This window comes from Sceloporus occidentalis, unplaced genomic scaffold (genome assembly GCF_023333645.1).
Source record: "Sceloporus occidentalis isolate IW3139 unplaced genomic scaffold, rSceOcc1.0.p SCAF_1, whole genome shotgun sequence".
Lineage (NCBI taxonomy): Eukaryota > Metazoa > Chordata > Lepidosauria > Squamata > Phrynosomatidae > Sceloporus > Sceloporus occidentalis.
The window spans coordinates 34,190,477-34,214,686 of record NW_028316981.1 but is presented as its reverse complement, the minus strand read 5'-3'; positions in this window follow the sequence as shown (position 1 = coordinate 34,214,686).

The following is a 24,210-nucleotide window of genomic DNA, read 5'->3' as shown; positions in this document are numbered from 1 at the left end:
CCATTCAATGAGATATACCTGTACTCAAGCAAGCACATAATATCATTGATCGGTTGATTTAAAAAAGCAAACTATTGTCAAGGCCTAGGATATAGTTGAGAGGAATTTTACTGAAGTTAAACAGATGTAGAACTGATCTAGATAGTAGACCACTATGAGCCTTGTGTAAGAGCAGGGTATAAATAAATACAACAAAAATATAATTGTTTGTAGACAAAATCAGATCCATTAGAGACCATCAGATGGGAATTTGTTCTCTGTGTCAGCTTTCTCAGAAGTTTTGTGTTTCTTTTTCCAGATGAGAAGATCAGTGTTGCCCAACCATGGCTGGTGAATTTTATGCGGTGTGTCTGAACCTATCCCATGCCAGAATCTGAAACAGTTAGCCAGCAGCTGTGCACTGTTGGTGGCCAGCAAAGAAAGTAACCAGAGACCTGGTAGAGCCCTGTGCCAACACAGGCAGGGCATCTGCACCTGTGTCAATAAGAGTATCGCATAAGCATGGAAACTGCAGTTCCACCAACATCTGCTTACCCTTTTCTCACTCTTTAAAAAAGCCTGAAACAGGCTTGTGTGTTTGAAAGTGTGACTTTAACCTCACCATTCATTCTTATGAATCAAAAAGGGTTTAAGTAACAAAAAGAGAAAGTGTGTGTGTGTAGTCTTATAATCTTAAACACTCTCAGAAGCTCTATAGTAAGGTGACAGTTATGTTATAATTTTATACACTGTTAGTGTAGTGTAAATATACATCAGCAAAGTTACACTGGATCCCACATATTGTGCTGTTGTACAACAGTTCAAATAGTTCCCCACTTTCAAAGTTAAAAGTGAGAGAAAAGGCTCTGTGTGTCAAGTACAACTATAAACTGTGCCTTGAAAGAATCAAAAGGGATTAAAAAAAACCCAGAAAAATTTGAAAGTGAAGAAAAGAAAACTGGAAAAAAAATATTGTTAAAGGAAGGAAATCATACAATGGCTAAATGTTATACATATCTCCTGAAACATGAATTAGAAGAATAAATTGTTAAAGAGACAATGGTAAAATAGTCCCAATATATAGGAAGAGAGCTGTAGTTAGAGATTTGGGAAAAGTCATGGCAAAAAAACAAATAATTTCACAGCATGTCAAAATTCAAAAGAGAACAATTTCAAGATATGTCATTGATGGTACCTGACACCAAGTAAACTAAATAAGATATACAAAACAGGTAAAGGAGAATGTTGGAAATGTAAGAGTAAAGCTGGAACATTTTTTCACATGTGGTGGACTTGTCCAGAAGCAATGAAATATTGGAAAGAGATCCATACTTGTATGGCTAAGATTTAGGAAGACTATTTCCACTGAAGCCAGAACTCTTTCTACTAAATATGATGGGGATTCTAGAAACACAATTTGAGAAAAATAATTGGAGAATAATCCTTTAGATGGTGACCACAGCTAGAAATCAATTTGCTCAAAAATCGAAGGCATCCAAAGTACCAACAAGTGAAGAGTGGATGACAAATCTAGTGGACAAGATACAAATGGACAGAGTGGGTTTTTGACTGAAAAATAAGTCAACAAAGAAAGTAAATGACTGGAAGCAAGTCAGAGAATACTGTAAAAAAATATGGCTAAGTGTTAATTTATTATAAAACGGGTTACAACAGATGAAGAAGACAAAGGGTAGTGAATTGCAAACTAAGTTAAAAGAGGACAGGAAGGAGAGAAGAGAAGAGAGAGAGAAAAAGAATAGTAAATAGATTGCATGGAAATCAGTCAATGAGACTGGAAGAGAAGTACAAAAACATAGGTAATAAATCAAAGGGTTAGAGCAAGCAAAGATAAGATATCTAATTAAACAAGTACAATATGTGCACCTTTTGATCAGATTTGTAAACTAATATTTTGATTGTTTTTAATTATATGTGTTTATCAGGTAAAATGAGGGATAGGGAAGTGGTGGAGAGGGTATGAGTAAATGTGTAAAGGTATGTGAAAGATAAAAGATTATGGAAGAGGCTGAAGAATGATAGAGTCAAGAAATGAAGCTAAGAGGAGATAGGATAGGGATTGAAGGTAGGGGAAGGAAATGAAGATTTAAGAAGACAAGAGATGAAGGAATTTAAGGAAGGCAGAAGGGAAGTTTGGGAAGTGGTTATTATTACTGAGGAGGGAGCTAGCTTGTTTTCTGCTGCTTCAGAGACTAGGACCAGGAGCAATGGATGCAAGCTCGAGGAAAAGAGATTCCACCTCAACATTAGGAGGAACTTCCTGACAGTAAGGGCTGTTTGACAGTGGAACAAACTCCGTTGGAGTGTAGTGGAGTCTCCTTCCTTGGAGGTCTTTAAACAGAGGCTGGATGGCCATCTGTCAGGGATGCTTTGATTAAGAGTTCCTGCATGGCAGGGTTTGGCCTGGATGGCCCTTGTGGTCTCTTCCAACTCTATGATTCTATGATTCTATGAGTAAAGGGCTTTAGAGAACATGTATGCTTAGGGAGATCTGTGTAGGAACTAATATATTTTTACACTATTATGAGATTTCTTTATGAGATTTTTTTGATTGGTTGTGTTCCTAGATTTTTGTTTGTATGTATTTATAGTCAATAAAAATTAATCAGTGTTAAAAAAAGAAAAGAAAAAGCACAAGTAATTTTATGCTAATGTAGTGTCCCAACAGGATTCCATGCTTGTCATCTTCACTTTGAAAACTACAACATACCTTGGATAACTGCTAAGCACGATGGTATTCTTGAAGTAAAATCAATGGATTCAAGCAGGATGCTGTTTGGAAGGGTTTTTTTAAAAACCTCTCTGTTTGTATATATATCATTCCCTTTCCAAGGTTCAGCCATTATAATAATTAGCACAACAGATACAGGTGGATTGGCAAAACTCCAAAATTTGTATATATATATTTTAAAAAATTTGGGGAAGAACACCCAAACAGGGCTGTCAGTTTATCCCAAAACAACCCCAGGAGTAGACACCATTTCTATGACCACAATGGTGGAAAAGAACAGTGGATAATATAGGAGGGCAAGGCTAAGTGACTGAAATAGTGAGTTTATCTAAACTACAACATTCTATGCTGCAGAGTTCAGTGCACTCCCCTGAAATACATCACTGGAGTGCTCAAGCAAAGGTAATACCTCACCAAACTATGTATCTCAGGATTCCTTAGATCAGAGGTGAGCAAACCTGGAAGGTATGGGGCCACATTCACCCCTAAGAAAACCTTTCCGAGCCACAACCCTACCCCAGCACAATGTCTCTCTATTGACCAAATAACTATGTGTTACCTCCCTGCTAACACACACACACCAAAAATGAAGGCAGTTTCATCAGTGCTTAAGGGTGAACAGGAGACTCATGTCACTTTGAATGAAAATATTAAAGAATTATAGGCCCCATACAGACAGGCCAAAATAAAGCTGCTTCAGGTCCCTTTGGAGGTACACTGTTTCAATGATGCATGCATCCTAAGAGTCCAGAAGCTGCACCAAAGCTGTGCTCCAGTCCTTAGGACTTGATCATGGCTTTGGCATGGCTTCCAAACTCTTAGGACGCATGCATCATTGAAACAGCATACCTCCAAAGTGACTCGAAGCAGCTTTATTTTGGCCTGTCTGTATGGAGCCTCAGTATGCAATGGAGGTGTTTTGTGGTGCTAAAAATTCCAGTGTTCATTCTTGATGCTCATTGAGATTTTGTGGTCTGTTCCACAGATGACAGTGGAAAATAGGATTGCTACATTTAACTGAACCATGGGTTAGAACTATGTAATTCAAAACCCTCTCTAAGGTGCTCCAACCTATAAGGAGATACTTAAATAAATACACAAACCATGTTAAATATGTCCAGTAAAAGAAGACTCTTTCATTAGTTTCACACTGGAAGGAATGCGCTTCTAAGAGCATTGGACTAAGACTCTACAGACTAAGGTTTAAATCCCTGCTAAGCCATAGAAACCCACTGGGTGACCTTGGGCAAGTCACACTCTCTCAGGAGATCACTACAATCAGTTTTTAAATTCCAATTAGACCTGGAAAAAAGCAGCTTTGGTGTTACCAATTCACAATGTCATCTCCAACCTGTAGCTGCTGCATCCCCAAGATCAGTTGGGGTGTCTCTTTTCATTGTCAGGGGAAATCCATCAATGAGTTTGCATTCATGCTAGTCCCCAAGTGCAAAACATTGCTGCTGGGATAGTTGAATCGTTTGTAGTCACCTGATTTCAGTGTCTCTTCTTCTCTCCTGTTCCCCCTCCCCCTTGCTATTCCTAAGCAGCCTGATTACCTTTCTATTTCTTTAAAACACACCTTAAATTGCAGTAGCAGATCTCTGGATTTGTATGAAAGAAGAAAATTAAAATAAAATTTAAAAACCCAGAAGGTAAGCTGGGTAGGACATAGGGCAGGAAAGCAGGGTTAAGGGGGAATCAGGAAGAGAGCACAGTGCCAGCAGTCATGCAAGTCTGAAGCTGTGCTGTGATGTGGTGAATAGGTATAATCCACCTGATCTTTTATAGTGGATCTTATAGAATTTTCTACACCTGATTCAACAATACAGAAACAGACAATGATTTGGCTACGTTAATGATTCTATTGCATTTCAGCGTGTTTTAACTGATTATCTTATGTAGTATGGTTTTGTATAATTGTATTGTTTTATTTTATTGGTTGTAATCCCGCCTCGATCTGCAGGGAGAGGCGGGAAATATAAATATATTATTATTATTTATTTATTTATTTATTTATTTATTTATTTTCACTGACAAGCACAATTGCAGTGAGAATGGGGGCCATACGTAAAGCCCTGTCAAGGGCCAAGGCATGAGTGGCGTGGATCCCGAGGTGGGCTGCCAAGGCCTAGACCATGGATGATGAAACTTAGAGTCCAAGGACCTGTCACAAGAGAAGGAAGGCAAGCCCATAGATCGAGACACATCTGGGCGAGACACAGCCAAGGGTCATGTGCTGCAAGACATGGTTTCAAGAGCCTGACAGGCAGGAGGCTGGGGCTGAGTCAGGAAGCGGCTCAAAGCCAGGGCAGAGTTCTCAGAATCCAATGGACCAGAGGCAGAGGCTGGAAGCAGACCAGGTCTAAACACAGCTAGGCAGAAGTACAGGAGTCCAGCAGGCCAGAAGCAGGAAGCATACCGAGGGGTCGAGTATGACAAGGCAAGGCAAAATGCAATCAGAGCGGCTACAGGCAGCACAGAAGAGTATATTGTTGCTTTATTTCTGCAGAGTGGCTACACCCTCAGCCTCAGAGCAAGGCAAAGGCAAACCCTTTCTGAACAAATCTTGCCCTGAAAACCCTGTGATAGGTTTGCTGTGTTTGTGTGTGTGAGTTGTGATATGTTTCATAGGGTTTTCTTAGGCTAGAAATATTCAGAAGTGGTTTTGCCAATCCCTTCTTCTAAAATATAGCCTACAGCACCTGGTATGCATTGGTGGTCTCCTAAGTACTAACTAGGTCTGGCCCTCCTTAGCTTCTAAGTCTGGTGCCTTTTGGGTATTTAGGCTTGTGCTTGTTCCACCTTGGGGCTGCCATAAGATTGAAAATTATTGAAGACACACAACAACATACTGCACTTACAATATCATAACTATTGGAATTCAACTTTGCAGTAAAAAAAAAACCTCTATCTCTTAATATAAGAGCTCTGTCATTGTAGGTACTGCTTCCAGTGCTTCTCCCCCAAACTCTACCTCTTAAGCAAGGCAGTGGGTCAACTACAGAGTTTCTGGGACACAGCAGCATGGGACACCATGGCATTTTCCCTGTTGCCGGGTGCATTGGGAGAAGCAGTCGCAGAACTACCCCAACAGCCCAGTGATGGCAAACCTTTTAGAGACCGAGTGCCCAAACTGCAACCCAAACGCACTTATTTATCGCAAAGTGCCGCACCCCTCTGGCTTTCTAGTAAAGAACTCTGACAAACTCTGTGCTGGAGTGATGGCGCAAGTGCCCACAAAGAGGGCTCTGACTGCCACCTCTGGCATGCGTGCCATAGGTTCGACACCACTGGCTCACTCCAATTGCCTGACTGAATGTGCTCCACAATGGGGAGAGTGCTGTAGCCAATAGGTTCCCAGAGTCCCAAGCCATTGTGCCCCAGAAACCTTTCAGTTGGGCCACTGCCTGACTTAAGAGGTAGGCTTTTGGGGTGTAGCATTGGAAGAAATTCCTATAACAATAGAACACCATTATCGTAACCATATCTGCAGATACAGGAACTTCTATATAATTTTTTTAACTGTAACTTTTACTAAGATACCTTGAGAACCAGACTCAGAATAATATGGAATATGAATAAATATAAATATAAATGTAATATGTAGGCAAGACTTGCACTATCCTTGAGCAGTTTGGTTTATATATTTGTGAATCCACTCCTGACATTAAGAAGGAAAACTGGAATGGCATGAGTAGCCAGTAGCCCACTTTACCTTTGCCAGACATTTCAACAGTTCAAGTCCTGGAAGATTAGCAGGGAGGTTTTCATTTCATGACAGCATCAAAACATTTGTCATAGATCCTGCATTAGGTCATACAGCTGCACATAGAAAGGTCTTATGTTGTGGCTTTGGTGTTAGTATTTGGCCTTCAAATTGAGTTTCTAGGAAGTGCTGTTTAAGATGTTCAATGAAATCCTCTCACGCTGCATACTTAAAGCAAAGGGTAACCAGGTCAATAGTAGGATGAGTCAAGTTTTGGCTTGGTTCAAATCAGCAGGGAGGGTGAGAATAATAATTAGTCCAGATTAAGCATTCTGGAGGGTTTGGAGGATTAATAATTTCAGGGGAGCTCTAGAGTATGATCTCATTCCTGAAGTGGAAGGATGTTGTGGAAAGTTTATTCCAATTATGATTCCATTTCCTTCTACTCCACTCTGTTCTGCTTAAGCTACAGGAAAAAAGCTCCCTTTAGCACCTGTTTGCACCACTTCCAGCAACACTTTTTCATGATTTACACAGTCACTGATCAGCCTCTGAATGCATGCATCTCTGGTACACTGCACTAACAGCAAAAATACACTGAACACTAGAACTATATACCTTATTGACTATCACATCTAAGCCATTGCCATTGTTCCAGTCTTCTGAAAGTGACTATTTTAGAGAGTCCATTATGTATTATTCATTTTCCCAGAACAAGGAAATGCCTCACCCAAAAAGAGGGAACAATTGATTTGCATAAAATGAATGTGTGCTGACTTAAAAAGATGCCTGCAAATGTAGAAATACAGTTCCTCCACTGGTGGGACTACACTGCAAAGTGGAGACAATCTTCCTCCTGCAGTCCCATATTGCCTGTGAAAGTTTGCTCTGGAAATATAGGGAACCTTCCAGAACAGAGTGAGATGTACCTGCAAAGAGTACAAAGTAAAGGAGAAATCAATAATCCTCCCCCACCTCTGCCTTTCCAATGTTGAGAGCATTCTGATTCTGGATCACAAGAAACTAGATTCAGTCCAATCAGTATAATTGGTAATCAGAATGCAAGATACTTCACCTTCTCAGGGAAGACTGTGACACAACCTGCCCCACTGCTATCAATTGTGGATGGATGGATGGATGGATGGATGGATGGATGGATGGATGGATGGATGACCCCTTCTGCTGCTGTCTTTTCTTATGGATCTTCCTTTCTAAACAGAGCATGGACTGGACAGACCTTCATAGAGTGGACACCTTCAAAAGGAGGCCCATACTCTGTAAAGTAGGACACAGGGCCTCTCTATATCACTCTAATGTTGTTATTTGCCATCACGTCAGCTTTGACATATGTCAACCCTATAAATGGTGGACCTCCAAGAGCCCTGGTCATCAACTGCCCTGCTCAGGTTTTGCAAACTCAGGGTTACGGCTTCCTTGTATGAATCAATCCACCTGTAACGTGGTCTTCTGCTTTTCCTCTTGCCTTCCACATTACCAGGCATTATCACCTTTTCCAGTGAGTCACACCATCTTTCAGGATATGTTCAAAGCACAATAGTCTCAGCTTATTCATTTTGTTTTTCCTCTGATGAGTCTACCATTATGTTGAGTTTGTACAAACATATACTAAGAATGACCAATACCAAAGCCTGCAAAGATAGTAAAATATTCAGAAGAGGCATATGTTACACTCTTCTGGAACTCCCCACTTCAGAATGCAGATGGGGAATGCTATGTTCAAATGCTTTCCCATATTACAGTTGGTCTTCCATATCCACGGATTCTTTATCCAAGGATTCATACATCCATGGTTTGGAAATATTCCAAAAAAGTATAAATTACAAAGAGCAAACCTTGATATTTGCCATTTTGTATGTGACATCATTTGACTGTGCCATTGTGTTTAATAGGAATTGAGTATCCATGGTTTTGGTATCCACTGGGGGTCCTGGAGCCAAACCCCAGCGGATACCAAGGGCCCACTATACAACAAATCAACATCCCTACAAATATTTCAGTGAGGAAATGTCTTGTTCTCTCAGGACCAAACCACACATAAGCTTACATTTACCTTTGCATTTCACTTGCAGGTGTTATAAAATGCAAATGTTTAAAAGAAACACTCCTAAGGAAAGGGCTAATTATTAATGGCATTAAAGCAGACAGAGGTAAGATATGTAACCATTTCCAGACCTGCTCTGGTCCTGAGGAAAATCCTTCTTTTTAAAGCTGGCATTTGCATTGGGAGAAAAGCTCAGGCTGGTGCCAGTATGGAAATTTTTCTCCTCCCAAAGCAAATATCAGATTCCTTAAAGGTTTCCCAAACATCCTTTTAAATTATAGCTTTCTGAAGATGGTATACAATCTCTGTTAAAGCTTCTTAGCTTTGCTGCAGCATTAGGGAGGCCCTTTTTCCAGTTTTAAAAAAGATAGTTCTCAGTTGGGATGGAAAGAATATTCAAAAATATTTGGGGAAATGGTTGAAAAATATGTTTCTTGAATTACATGAAACCTTTATGATGAGAATCCTGGACTAATGATAATCTTCCAGGGTCAGGACTTAAGGTGCAGCTATACTGTAGATATAATGCAGTTCGACACCACTTTAACTGACATGGCTCCATCCTACAGAAACCTAGGATTTGTAGGTTTACAAGCTCTTTAGCTTTCTCTGCCAAAGAATGCTGATGCCTTACAAAATTATAAATCCCAGGATTTTGTAGGCTGGAGCCATGGCAATTAAAGGAGATTATCGCATTACTTTTGCGATCCGCCTTCCTCTAAGTTACATCCCGCATCTATGTTTGCATCAGGTTTGGTGAGTTAAAACCAGGAAAAGTTACCCAGTTAAGTATACATGATTCTGGCCACTGTTTTCTGTGCAAAAATAATGTGTGTGAATTTTGAGCAGTCCCAAACTGTGAATAGTCGTCGAAAACTGTGCAGTTTTCAAAGACTTTCTCACAGTAGGAAAGAAATTACTAAAATATGTGTTGCTTCCTTTGAGAATGAAATTGTCAAAGAATTAAGTTCCCAATCCTCAGTTTGAAAGCATTCTCTGCTTAAAGGGTTAAATTTACAGCGCTTCATAAATAAAGGTTAATAATAATAATTGTCAGATCATCTGGTTTAAAGATCATAAACCAAAAACAGGGAGAGCAGCAGGGGTCTTCAAGTCACCCAACAGTTATAACACCTGGACCAGGCCCAGAAATCACAGGATGAGATTGCTATACAGTATTTGTTTTTAAAAAAACATTGTTTCTACATTTGCATCTGTCCATGTAAATTTTATGCAAATGATCCCTTTAGTTGATCCCTTTCTCTTTTGGGGGGAACATTTGGCCATTCTCCATAGAAACTCATTTCCATGGTTTGTTGCGATAAAAACCATGACAACAAAAACCATTTATATTTGTGTCACATAGAGATGGCCTAAGAATGCTAACAAGAGTCAAGAGCCCTTGTTCTAAGATGGATATAGTCAATGGTGGAGAGTTTTGCACTATTCTAGAAGATGGTTGTATTTTGATAAAGGTTTTGCCTGAAAGGCTTCAACTGGCAAATTCAGTTAGTAGTTGTACTACAATAAAGAACTGGATTACAGTATTAGTCAATTGGTAAACATGATTTGGAGGGTGAAAGTCAACACTCCTTTCATAAAGAAAGCGGTGCTTCCTAAAGCTTTCTCAGAGTGTGCCAACAACAATATGAGTAGGAGCCAACCTGTCAATATACAGGTACACTCATTTTTCAGAAGTCTTTGCAGAAAAGTCGTTTAACAAAGGCTTTTAAGAAAAGAGTTGTGGAATAAGGTGATGCATTTTTTTCCCTTTTTATAAAATGTGTGATACTTTATTAGAAGGGTGTCTCCAGGTGTGAAAAGGGACAGACCTCATGAGCCTTTGTTAGCTGTAGAGAAGATTTCAGAAAGCATAGCTTGCATGACAAAGGTGAGAGGGGCCCCAGCCCTCTTTTGTATCTGGCTACCCTTCAGCCATTTTGTATGAAGATTAACCAGGGGTAGCCCTATCATTATGCAGAGGAAAATTATGACTTCGAACAACAGAATCTAGTGAGCAGCTCTGAGGCTTTGGAGGTGGTGCCAGATGATTTGTTTACAAGTTAAGTAAATTACAAGAGCCAGCATGATCTAGTGGTTTGAGTGCTGGACTATGATTCTGGAGACCAGGGTTTTAATCCCTGCTTAGCCATGGAAATCCAATCAGGCAAGTCAGTCTCTCTCAACCTCAGAGGAAAGCAAAGGCAAAACAAGAACAAATGTCATTTAGAAGCCCTGTGGATTTCAAAGATATTTGAGATTGGAATATTTTGAAAAACATACGTTTGGAAGATAATTTCTCACCAATCTGTCCTTCCCAATGTTATCTGGTTTATCTTGACAAGCAAAATGAGGCTATGTGGCAGCACTGGAACAAAGGATTAGGCTTGTGTGATTTCCTCACATGGTTTAGTTGCCTGCCATTGGAAACAGAATGCTCATTTCCATGGACTTTTTGTCTGACCTGGCACAGGTTGTTGTACATCTCTTAAATATAAACCGCTTTGTCTAATACATCTAGTGGTGTCGCTGTGTCCTGGGCTGAGTTTCTTTGTTTCAATAATCAAACCTGGTAAGTCTGTCACTAACATGTGCATGTCTTTGGGAGACACTAAAAATACTACACTAAAAAATATGGCCGCCACATGAAAAAAACATGGGTAACAGCCTTTCATTCACTGTTCTATCTGTTTAAAGGGATTATTTATGGAGTCTGCAGTGTCATTCAAGATTTGCTATGGCCCATTAAATATCCACCTGGACGTTGCATCATTTAACAACTGGAATGTGTAAGCTTTTTTGCTTTTCTAAGACTGCACATGGTGGACATTCTGCATTGTATATATATACATTTGTAAATTCATCTGAGATGAACCGTGCAATGGAATAAAAGATGTATCCATTCACATGGTGCAAGCCCTTGCTCATTATTTCAAATAATTTCTTTATTTGTTATATATATTTGCAGACTGTTTGTTTGCCTTATTATACCCATAGCTTTTTGTTTGTTATCTCATGACAACATCATGGAGTAGATTTACTTAGATGATGGTATCTACTCCTCATGTAAACATACAGACCACTCTCCATCCTGGTATAAGCCAAAACAGAAGAAAACAAAAACCTCTTTATCTCTCTTTCATTCCTCTTATTGTGTATCTGGTTCGGGAATGAAGTACAGATGCTTAATATGGAACACCTTAATATCTGCTTTAATTTCTTGGAGATAGTTTTCTTAGGACCACACTATGGGTCTTGACAGACCAGCGATAAACGCTGGCCTCAGGGCAGAGTGGGGACGTGGTGTCCACATGACACATGCCCCAATGCTGCCCTGATGCTGGCATCACGCAGTGCACCCGACCACACAGCAGGCGGCATCACAGTGCTCCTTTGGCGCTGCATCCAAATGATGCAGAGCCAAAAGGAGCACCAGAAGGTGCCACCATGTGGCAAAGGTGCCATTTCCGCGGTGCAAAAAGGAGCCGCTTTTTGCGGCTCATTTTTGCATCACGGAAATGCCAGATCAGGGCCGCGGCATGTAGGGGTGGTCTGTTTAGCCCCAATGTCATGTGGTTTCCTATTTTGATATTTTCCTCCCCTTTAAAAGGTACTGGAGAGAACAGTAGAGGTGGATCATGAGTGTGGAACGAAGGAATGCAGGTTCTATCCAGTGAACCCATGAACATGCCAGAGATTGAATTGGGGACTTTCTCTGTGCAAAGTGTATGTCACAGACTGCAGCCCCTCCCATCCTTGGAATAAAGGAATTGATCATATTGAATGAATTGTGCACTGACAGGAAAATGGCATCTGTTAAAAGTTGAGCTGGCAGACAGATTTTCCACTCAGAGCAGCGCCTCAAGATCACACAAAGAGAGCTCCAAAATAAAATTCCTCTGGTCGGTTTCATTCACGCCTTGAACATTTGGTCCTTAAACACAGTAGTGAAGGCACAATTCATTACTTAGCTGTGGAAATTCATAATTACAGAGTTTCAGGATGACTTCAAGACTTGCTAGGCTCAAAGCAAAAATCCCTTTGCAAACAGGTACACTCAAGCATCAAGGATACAGTACTTTTAAGGGAGACTTCAAGACATGATGGGCTCAAAAGTTTGTTGTTGTGTGCCTTCAAGTCAACTTATGCTGACCTTAAGGCAAACCTATCATGGGGATTTGTTGGCAAGATTTGTTCAGAGGGGGGTTGCCATTGCCTTCCCCTGAGGCTGAGATCATGTCATGTGCCCAAGGTCACCCAGTGGGTTTTATGGCCAAGTTGGGAAATGAATCCTGGCCTCCAGAGTCATAGTCTAGTGCTCAAACCCCTACACCATGCTGGGCTCAAAATTACCTTGTGTCTTTAACTTGTGCTAGGGTTTCAGATTTTGAGATCTACAAAGATTGAGAATTTAGAATTTGCTAGACTTGAGTTCAGTATTCACACTGGGCTAAGCTCAAGGCCAGAATGCCTTGTTGTACGTCATTCAGGCTGAGATTCCAGAATGTCCTAGAGTTGTGCTAGAATTGTTACTAGTTCATCCATGTGTTGTTTATTTGATTCTGGGAACAGCAGTGCAAGACTGAACATAGCATAATAAAAGCCATTACAAAACAATGCTTTCTCCAATTTGCCTTTAGGAAATGGGAGCCATTTTGCATAACATAAAGCTGTTTGAAATGAATAGGTGTCATTATATTAAGTTTAGTGTGCTTTGGATTCAACCCCAAACCTAAGCTGTCTTTCCGTTTTGATAAGTCTTTCATGTTCCAGATCCACGCCCACCTTGTCAGATATCAACAGTACTGGAGGAAACAGAAGTTGATAAAAGTTCCTTTGTAAGCCGAAATAATTTTTATCAAGCCCTTTCCTCTCAGAGCTACCCAGCCCTTCCCTGAGATTAGAGAAATCCCGCTTTGCAGTGATTAACTTCAAAAAGTATAGAAGAAAGAATCAAAGGGGCTAGATTGCTTTTGCCTTCCACTTGCATTTTATATTTAAGAATAAGTCATAGCTGTGAATTGTGGAGGACTCCAAGATATGGTCCTGATGTCCTGCTTATAATTATGTACAGGTTTATTTTAATATTTATTTATTTCCAGGATTTATATCCCTCTTTCTCCACAATGGGATTCAAGATTTTCATGCTCAACAGCTATGTCCATCTGAACAACTATCCAGGGTGGCTACTGGTCTTGCATCTTAACCTGTTTTCTAGTCTAGCATATCCTACTTTTATATATTCTAGTCTATATTCAAATTTCCCCATCCTTAAGTGGAAGGGCTTTGAGGTCAAAAGCATCCCATGCCCTGAGATTTCATCATCAAAACCTGAACTCTATGGACAGTGCCCCGTGATGTCACAGGGGCAAGGCCTCATGATGTCACTGAACATGATACATTAAGCATTAACTACACTTGCTCAGAGCATGTCTTCCAAATAAAAACACAAATTTAATCAATGGGATAAGAAAGGAAGTGGAGAAGAGAAAAGGTTTGTTTGCACTGGCAGTAAACCCCATACTCACCCCAAAACTGCACCACAATTTAACAGTCAGTAGCAGCTCTGATAATGCCATGGTGAAATCGGAATAACCTGGAAGAAAAGAGTAGTCCTACAATGATCATGTGTCCTATAGTGTGCCATATTTTTGAATCAAACATCCCAAGAAACCCCCATTATAGGTTTGCCTTAGGGTCCCCATAAGCTGGAAATGACATGAAGGCACACAACACACACATGCACACACACACTAAGTAGGAACAAGAGCAGGGATGGATAGTGTGACGAATTCTTAATGTCTGAGCACAGTGTGTGATACTTAGAGATTTGTCACACTGCCATAATTATACTGCTGTGACTCTCCTTTAACTGCTATGGTTCTAATTCTGGGTTGTGAAGTCTTTGTCAGAGAGCTCTGGCACCTCAACTGGCTACAAACCATGGAGGCATGGCAGTTAAGTGGAATCATAGTGCAATAACTGTGTAGTGTGAAAAGGCCCCTAGGATGAGAAAGGAGAGTTACTTGAAACTGTGAGAATGGGGAAGGGGGTGGTGGTTTTCATGTGTAGTTTTTAGGAGCTCTGAGGAGCTTTCAGAGGCAGGCAGTACTATCCTTCTCCTCACTGCTGCTGCTAAGTGACAAACCACTGCTGGATGAGCTAAGTTTATACTTTCCTTTCTGAATGGTGAGAGGCCTATGGAAACATTAGAAATTATATTAATACTGGAAATAAAAAAGTCATACATAGTAGCAAAGCAAGCAAGCTTCATGTAAGATATAATGTGCAAAGATGCTGAATTAAGAGCAACAGAGTCATCATGACATTCCATTTTTTTAAAGTGCTGTCTCTTGAAATGTTTATAAAAGGGAAGAAGTCCCTTTGTTTTCTCTGTGCTGGAAATCAAGCATTCAGTATTTGCTTTTGTTGCTTTCTTTCCCCCTGTGCAACTGCCTCCAGATGGCATGGGCTCTGGATAATGCCTGGAGTCATGGAATGTGAGTCTGAATATTGCTGAGAAAGGATCTGTCACATCACCTTTGTCCAGAAAAACCAGCACAGTAAAGAACCCATATATATAAAAATTCTGAAAAGCAAACTTTGAATTTTTAGAAGAGATACCATTTTACTACACCATTATATATAATGGGACTTGAACATCCACAGATTTTTGTATCCATGGGAGGTCCTGGAACCATACCCAACAGATACCAAGGGCTCACTATATAAACTGAGAGCCAATGTAGATTTCCTTGGATTTTGAGAGAAAAGTGCTTTTACTTATTATTACCCTATACTACCGATAGCTTTCATATCAGTGGGATGTGGGATCTCCTCACAGTCCTTTCTTACAACCTTATTGCACAAGAAAACAAAGCAGAAATGGAGTCGGAGACTAGCAGCTTTCTCCATGCCTTACCACATTACACTGTAGCACTTCAGTTCTCTTCTCACAGGAAATAGTTGTAAAAGCATGTCTATTGTCTAACTGAGAAAATCTGTTCAACAAAAGACACACTTTGACAACTGTCTCCTGTGGGAAGAGAACTGAAGTGCTACGACATCATGTGATATGTCATGGAGAAGCCACTGCTTTCTGGCTCTGTTTCAGCTTTGTTTTCTCATGAGTTAAGGCTCTGTTTAAATTTAAAGATGTTTTCAAAGGTGCTGAGACCTATGCCCAATATAGGACCAACACTTTTGTAAATAAAAGAATAACAATAATAATAATAGCCCATGAGAGTTATTGCACCAAGGTCAATTAGGCTCAATCTGATGTACAGAATTAATACAGTCTAATACCGCTTTAACTGCCACGGCACAGTGCTGTGGTTTTCTGTCATTTGTAGTTTTGTGAGATACTTAGCCTCCTCTGCCAGAGAGCTCTGGTGCCACCACAAACTACAGATCCCAGGATTGCATATAGGATGAAGCCATGGAACTTGAAGTGGTGTCAAACTGCATCATTTATGCAGTGCAGTTGCTGCCTTAGTGAGCTTTATGGCAGAATGGGGATTTGAAAGTTGGTCTTCCACCTTGAGTTGAATCCATGGTTGTTGTTCATTGCTGTGTGTCTTCAAGATGACTCTGATTCATAGTGACTCTCTCATAAGGAGTCATCATAAGTCAGAGTCATCTTGAGGTTGCCAAGATTCATTCTGAGGAGGTTTGCCATTGCCTTTCTCTTACGCTGAGAGAATATGAGTTGCCCAAAGACACCCAGTGGGTTTCCATGTATGAGTGAGGACTCAAACCCTGGTTCCCAGAATCGTAGTCCAACATTCAAGTCATTACATCACACTTGCTCTCTCTGCTACCCAACACTTTTGTCAATGATCTAAGGAGCTGGGATGATGCCAGCTACTATTCCAAAGAGCTGAAAAAGCTAAAGGAAAATGGCAACTGGAGAGCTGTGAAGAGAGCCAATAATAGAACCTGCTACAGCTCATATATCTCCAGCTGAGAAACAGGAAGAATATTGCTGCTATTTCTGTCAGCTTAGATTTCCTGTAATATCCACTATAAACTGTCATAGCTTCTCCTGAAATGGGTTGTTGTTGTTGTGCACCTTCAAGTCATTTCCAAGTTATGGCAACCCTAAGGTGAACCTGTCATACAGTTTTCTTGGCAAAATTTGTGCAGAGGGAGTTTGCCTTTGCCTTCCTCTGAAGCTGAGAGAGAATGACTTGGCCAAGGTTTCAATGTCCAAGCAGAGATGAAACTGTAAATTCCAGTGTCTTTGTCCACCAGCCAAACTACTGCATTAACCTGAGTCTCTCATGGGTAGGTGGTTGGATTTTAATAAAATGGAGGAGCATACAATCTTATGAACCACCAATGGCAGTCTAGAGTGATGCTGGAAAAATTCCACCTCATCTGCTCTTTAGGGTAACTAGTGATTTGGATGTCAGGAAGTCGGAAGGACTTCATACGAGTCAACCAATATTTTGCCTTTCTAGAAGTATGTCTGGATGGGAAACAGTAGAGGGCTTATTCAACACAGGTACCAAATTGTGGAATGACCTTCTTTAAGTGTACGGTGTCCCTCTTTTATAGCAATTAAGCCAGGTTTGGAATATATTTCTGGTTAAGGTCATGTAGCAGAAATACCCCAAACCATCCTAGAAAGGAAAAAGAAAATTAATTGCAACGGGAAGAAATGTAATTAAATGTAATTAAATGTAATTTTTATGCATTTAAGCAGAAAAAAATGAAATACTGTACACAGATACAGGATGGGCTATACCTGCTTTGTCAATGTACATGTAGAAGAGATCTTGAAGTCTTAGCAGACCACATGCTGAATGTGAGTCAACAGTGTGATGTGGCAGCTAAAAAAACCAAAACAATGTGATTTTAGGCTGAATCAATAGGAAGGAGTATAGTGTCTAGAAGATTGAGGGAAGTTCTGGGGTGTTGCCTGGTGTGGTCCACACTCCCCATACACACACCCCAGTGACACTACTGCTATGAAGAGCGTATTAGGGAGCTGAGTATGTTTATCCTGGAGAAGAGAACGTTACATGGTGACATAATAGTTCAAATATATGACAAAGTGTCATATTGAGGATGGAACAAGCTTGTTTTCTGCTGCTCCAGGGACTAGGACACAGAGCAATGGATCCAAGCTACAGGAAGATTCAAAATTAGGAAGAACTTCCTGATGATAAGACCTGTTTGATAGTGGAAATGCTGTCTTGGATTGTGGTGGAATCTCCTTCTTTGGAGGTTTTTAAACAGAGTCTGGATAGCCATATGTAGTACGACAGACAGAAAGTTGATCACTGAAGATTATAATACCCAGCAAGCTCACATGTGGTGATATAGTCTTTCAGATAGTCGGGACCTAAACTTTATAAGTCATAACCATCATTTTGAATTGTGCCCAGTAGTTAGCAAAGCTGTTTCAACAAGTGAGTTAAATGCCCCCTATTACCAGCTTCAGTCAGCAATCTGGGTGGAGTATTTTTGACCTCCTGAAGTTTCCAAACTCAAAGAAACACTGGATTTCAATAAGAAATGTTTTTAAAAATTAAAAGCTCTCCTCTACTATTTGCCCCTCACTTTAGCAGTCATCAAGATGAGTCTACATGCCACCCACCCCATGAGCTTCCCCTGATACAATTATCAGTCACAAGCATTAAAATAAAGTTTGCCAGCAAGCCAGATCGAGACTAGGAAATTTTTGTAAAAATGGGAAAGGAAAGAAATTGAGCAGATTTATCATGCTGCCCCAAAGTTGCACACCTTTTACAAAATGGTTACAGATGAGCAGACTCCATTATTTACCCAGTCCCTGATTAGTCAGCCCTTTTAAAATTTAGAAAGCGAAAACTGAATTCACCAGCCAACCAGCCCAGTGTTAGAAAGCCCGCCTAAAAGTAGAATTCACCTGCCCCAAAGCAACTTTTCAATTTAAAAAGGGGTAGAAATCTGAACATCCCATAATATAGTTATCAATCCAGCTATAGTTTCATTAGGCACCAGTATTAGTGGACATGGTTGGAATGGCATACATGGCACCAGAACAGATAGTGTGAATGACAAGTAGACCCAGCCATGTGGAAAGGCATGGCGATGGAGGAGCTTGCTGAATGAGCAACACACACACACACACACACACACACACACACACACAGAGAGAGAGAGAGAGAGAGAGAGAGAGAGAGAGAGAGAGAGAGAGAGAGAGAGAACTTTATCGCATGGACCACTCCCAGAATGGAACGGAAGGGGCCAGGAACGAGTGAGGGATGAGTGGGGGATGCATTTTATCGTGCACACAAGTCCCTCTCTCATACTGTTCCATTTCCTATCCGTTCCCCATCCGTTCCAGAGGAGGAGATTTTTGAGAACTGTTCAAAACAGTTCTCAAAAATCTCCTCCTCTCTAGAATGGACTGGGAACGGAAGGGCAGGGAATGGAATGAGTGAGGGTCTCTGTGTGCAGTTAAATGCATCCCCATGCTTTCCGTTCCCTTCCTGGCTCCTTTGGGACCATTCTCATCGCGTCCCAGGAGCCCTGGGCGATAAATTTCACAGAGTGCATTTCTGATGGAAACAGAAAGCTAAAAGATGAGTTCTGCCAAGACCGGAATCCCCTTTTCATCTCTTGTGTATTCCTAAACACCCCTTCCTCCTGCCCTCTCAGTTCTGGGGACTCCAGAGCTTATCTAGGTGTTGTAAAGTATTTGAAGCATAATCGATCAGAATCGAACCTTCTCATCTCCCTAATATCAAAACAAACTGGAAACTTTCTCAGGGGCCATTCAGATTACATTTTAACCCGGTTCTGGATTCAAAATTTGCGCATGAAGTTCATATTGGGCCTGATTCTGTCACAATCCATGTCGAGGCTTGCACAAGGAAATGCCCCTTACCCCAGGGTATCCAGAATCGGGCTAAAATTCGTCTTTTCTCAAAAGACCTGGGTTCTGCGAAATATGAACTTGCCCTTGATCATGATCGGGGGAAATTTAGGGAGGGATTAAGGTGAGAGGGTGGGCAGAGGTCAGAGCATTCCCTCCCCTCATCAGAGGGGAGGGGGAGAAGGAAAGAGCCAAAGGAAAAAGGAGGATCTGGATGCAAAGGGTGAAGAGGATAAAAGGAGAAATCAGGGTGACAAGGGCTGCAAAGGGCTGTCAGAGGCAGGTGGGGGGGAGTGGAGAAAGAGGAGGAGGAGGAGGAGGAGGAGGAGGAGGAGGAGGAGGAGGATTGCCCAGGGAAATAGGGCTGTGGGGCCAAGCTGGGGGATGTAGGGAAATGGATGCAGCAGCAGCAGCCTCTTTTGACAATTTATGCACATGATTTTTTGGGTGCTTGCTTTCCTCTTGCTCCTGGAACTTAAGAGTTATTATTATTATTATTATTATTATTATTATTATTATTATTATTAGTGTTATATGTGGATGCTACAGTCAGAATGCCTGCGCTGCATTTCCCTTTTATTCCCAATTGATTCCATGGGTCTACTTTATTTTTTTTTATTTAGTTGGAACTGACAGGTCACTTTCTCTCAGCCTCAGTGGAAGGCAATGGCAAAGCTCCTCTAGCAGGAGGAAAAGGGTCAGGTGAAAGGCAGGGCACGAACGGAGCTCCCATCAGGCACCTCCCCCCCCCCTTTTTATTTTTTAAAAATGTTTTTGACAAAATATGTGCATGTTATTTTTTCTTGAGGCAGATATATAGATGCATAGAACATGGCTAGCTGCTTGTTCACTTTCCCTTCTATTTGCTGGCTTCCAGCAAAGGGGAAATGTTGCAAAGGTCTAGACTTTTTTTCCTTTGCTAATCAATACTATAATTCAAATGTTACATTTGTTGCTCTTGTCAATTAGGCAACTGGCAAAACAATACATGCTTTTGCTACTGTGTCTCTTCAGGGCTAGCCCTGAAATGCTTTTAAAAGCAAAAAAGAATGCAAGGCAATCACATCCTTTTCTGGCATTTCCAAGGTGAGGAATTTATTATTATTATTATTATTATTATTATTATTATTATTATTACATGTGCAAGAGGCATTCTGGGGTGGCAAGGAGTGGGGGATACAAGATGCATTAACTTGCATTTTGGGGTTGAAAATGGGGCCAAGGGCAGATCATAACCTGCACTGACCCAAATCCCAACAACACACACACACAAAAGAGGTTTTAAATTTTGACATTCGCACTTTGGGGCATTTTGTGCATGGCTCTTAAAAAAAAGGAAGGGGGAGTACACTTCTGATGCCCCTGCAAACGTCACCTATGACGATTGCTTGATTGACAGCAGGCGCCTTCAAGTTAAACCCAATAAGGCATTCGGGTTAAAATGCCCCTCAATCGTAATGGGCACTCGCTCACGGAGAGATTCGGGGGAGGGGCATCCAGATCTACCCAGTTCCACCCATGTTAAATGGGCCAGTGGAAATGGGGCCTCAGGTTCCGTTGAGGGGTAACCAAGCTTTTGGTTTTCCACAGAATCTCTATGGATAGGGGTTGGCTTTGAGGGTATAAATAGCATCCCGAAATGTAAGCTTTTTGATTCAGTTCCCTCCCCGTCCCTTGCATAGACAGTGACTATTGGCCTGCATTCCTTGTCTGTTTCCATTTTGCCTCCCAAAACCTGCATCCTCAAGCCTCATGGCTTGAGTGTTCATATTTCCCAGCTTTCCATGGACTCTTTTCTTCAAGACAGGTAGCTATTACTTCATCTAATCCTAAAACTCTGCTATCCCCCTTTTTTGTTCTATTTCATTTATCTCTGTACACTGGTTGTTTGAATGGGGTGTGTGTGTGTGTGTTCTTTTACATTTCTTCTAATAAAAGTCCATGTAGTTCCCCATGCCTGGAGTCTCTATCAGTTATTCCCAGTAATAAAATAATAAATAATTTTTTTATTTCTATCCCGCTTTTTGCCAGGCAATCAAAGCGGCGGCAATCAAAGCAGTATAGCGCTAGTGCTTAGTTCCTGCATAGGTTACCCCCTCTTGCAAAACAAAGCTAAATATTCCCCAAATTAATTAAGGATAGATTGCAACTGTCAGTGGAGTCTCCACAAACCCCACACATTTAAGGTAACAGGAGCCCAAATGTCAAAAACAAATAATTTTAAAAGATGAAACAAAACAGGAAAACACTAAGCACAGGAGATTCAGCTGGAGGTTTGTGCATGGGAAAATATACACATACACACATATTAAATCATGCAGATAGATACAGTCATACCCATATAGAACTTGTGAGTTAAGTAATAGAAATTAAGGGTGCCTCCAGATAGAAGGATTGTATTGATAATGTGCCAAAGGGCCTGTGCAGGTATTCTGTCTTTTATTTCACCTCCACATATTTTTTCTAGTAAGAAAAATTGTGGAAACTGCAACTGCAGTTCACAGCCTACGAATCAAAAATTCCCTTTAAAAAGGGAAGAGAGAGTGTTTCGGGTGTGTACAGATGTTAAGGAGATGGGCTTCAAATTTACAGGGGATATTTGCTCTGCTCTTGGCAATTGTTCTCCTATGTTTGAGCAGAGATGGAGAGGGAGAGAAAGGAAATGCCATGGGCTGTTATGGTTCTTCCACAGGGAACTTTCACCGTATATTACAAATTGAATATCCGTTATCTAAAATGCTTGGGACCAAAAGTGTTTGGAAGCTGGGATTTTTTCAGATTTTCAGCCTTGCATCTCTCTCTAGCTTTGCATTGTTGTTGTTAACTGCCCTCGAGTCAACCTTGACTCATGGCAACCCTGTGGATGAGACATCTCCAAGACCCCCTGTCTTCCACTGGTCTGCTTAGGTCTTATAGATTCATGCCTATGATGCTATGCCATTTGAATTCCAAAAATCCAAAATGTTCCAAAAGCAGAGCCCCAAAGTGTTGTGTCCATGCCTAAAAAGTATTGGATTTTGGAGAATTTAAGATTTTCAGAGAAGGATACTCAACCTGTATTAAAGTTTTACTAGGGAAAGAAAGAATATTAGAAAATATTTGGGGAACATGCTTCTTGAGTTTCAGGAAATCTTGATAAGGAGAAACCTGGACTAATGAGAACCTTTGCAATTGGGGGCTTACCGTGCACAAAGTTTGCACTTTTTTTGTGCAGGCAACAGTAGGAAATGCTGTTTTCGGCACACACATAAAAGAAATTCACATTCAATTTTTTATTATTATTATTATTATTATTATTATTTGCAAAATAAATCCCAACCTGGAAAAAGTGAAAGAAAATTGTTGAAATGACTTGTTGCTTCCTTGGACAATGAAATTAGTAAAGAATTACATCTCTAAATTTTACTACATTTTCTTGACAGAAAACCACAGGAGAGCTACTAACTGAAGTCACCAGTTGTCTGGACTTCTCCCAAAAGTCCATAAATTAAGCAACGTACAGTATGCTTTCTAAATTCCCAAAATATCTATATAACTCTATTGTTATGAAACATTTCTCTCTCTCTCTCTCTCTCTCTCTCTCTCTCTCTCTCTCTCTCTCTCTGCCTCTGCCTCTGCCTCTGCCTCTCCCTCTCATTTTTGGAAGGTAGGGGAACCATGCAGCCCTCCAAAGTTTGCTGAACTTCAACTCCCAGCATTTTTTGCCATTGTCTATGCTAGTAGGGTTGCTGAAACTTGTAATCAAACAGAGGACCCTACGATTCACGCCCTTGCTTTTAGAGAAGCTAAAATTCATAGGCCATGAATAGTCTCTGTTTCTCTGATTCCTTGAATGTGTGCAGTTTTCACAACATTAAGGAACTACTGTCAGAGATAGGGAAGTACACATTCTCAGTGATGCACTCTCCAGGAGGTAAGACAATTGAATCATCTGAAAATATTGGCTCCATTGATTCCTGAGGTTTATTGCTAACCCTTCAGTTTAGCCTGTTGCATTAGCAGCCCAAAATAGTGGAGTAGTTCTCAGGTCATTCTGAGACAGGGTACACAGTGACCCTTCCAGCAGCAGAAGAATCAACTGAAAAATGACCTATTCTCAGAGCTGAACCCCAGGGCCTGAGAAACCAACAGGTGAACAAGGTTTAGAAGCTTGTTTTGCTTCTTTTTTCCCCCTGCAGTGCTAAACCACACCAGCCGTCACTGCTCTGACAGCTGTGTGCTTTACTGCCATCCCACTTTTATTGCTTCACTTTCTTCCTTTCCTCCAGGTTTTTTTTTTAAATGGGGGTGGGTGGGTTAAAATTTATAGCTAGCAGAAATAACTGATTACTCTTGGCAAATTAAGTGAAGGGATCAATTGTTCCATATGGAAAGAGCCAAAGAACTCAGGGCTCTATTCACAAGGGAAGACTGATGTGCTAAAGGGCAAAGGAATGCCACTTTTATTGTGTGGTAGAGAATTTTCACATTTAGGTCCAAATTCCTAACGAAAGTGTGGTATTCAAGAGACCTCTCTATACAAGGGCTTGATAGATTGCCTGCCTGAGCAGACAGGACATTCCAAAGGACAAAGGTTCACTGTTCATGTCCCCTTGTCTCAAGGAGTGTGGGACCCTCTGTTGGACAACTCTCCAGGGTGGGCCTCTGAGGGATCTGATGCACAAGTCATCCAAACAACATGGAGGCACACTACATCAATTCCCTATCACTCTTCTTATCCACTTTATAAAACCAACACTGTTTTTTTTTTTTTTTTAATATTCTTGCTGCTGTGTGTGTTTGTGTGTGTTGTGTGCCTTCAAGTCATTCCCTGCTTATGGTGACCCAAAGGCAAACATATTGTAGGG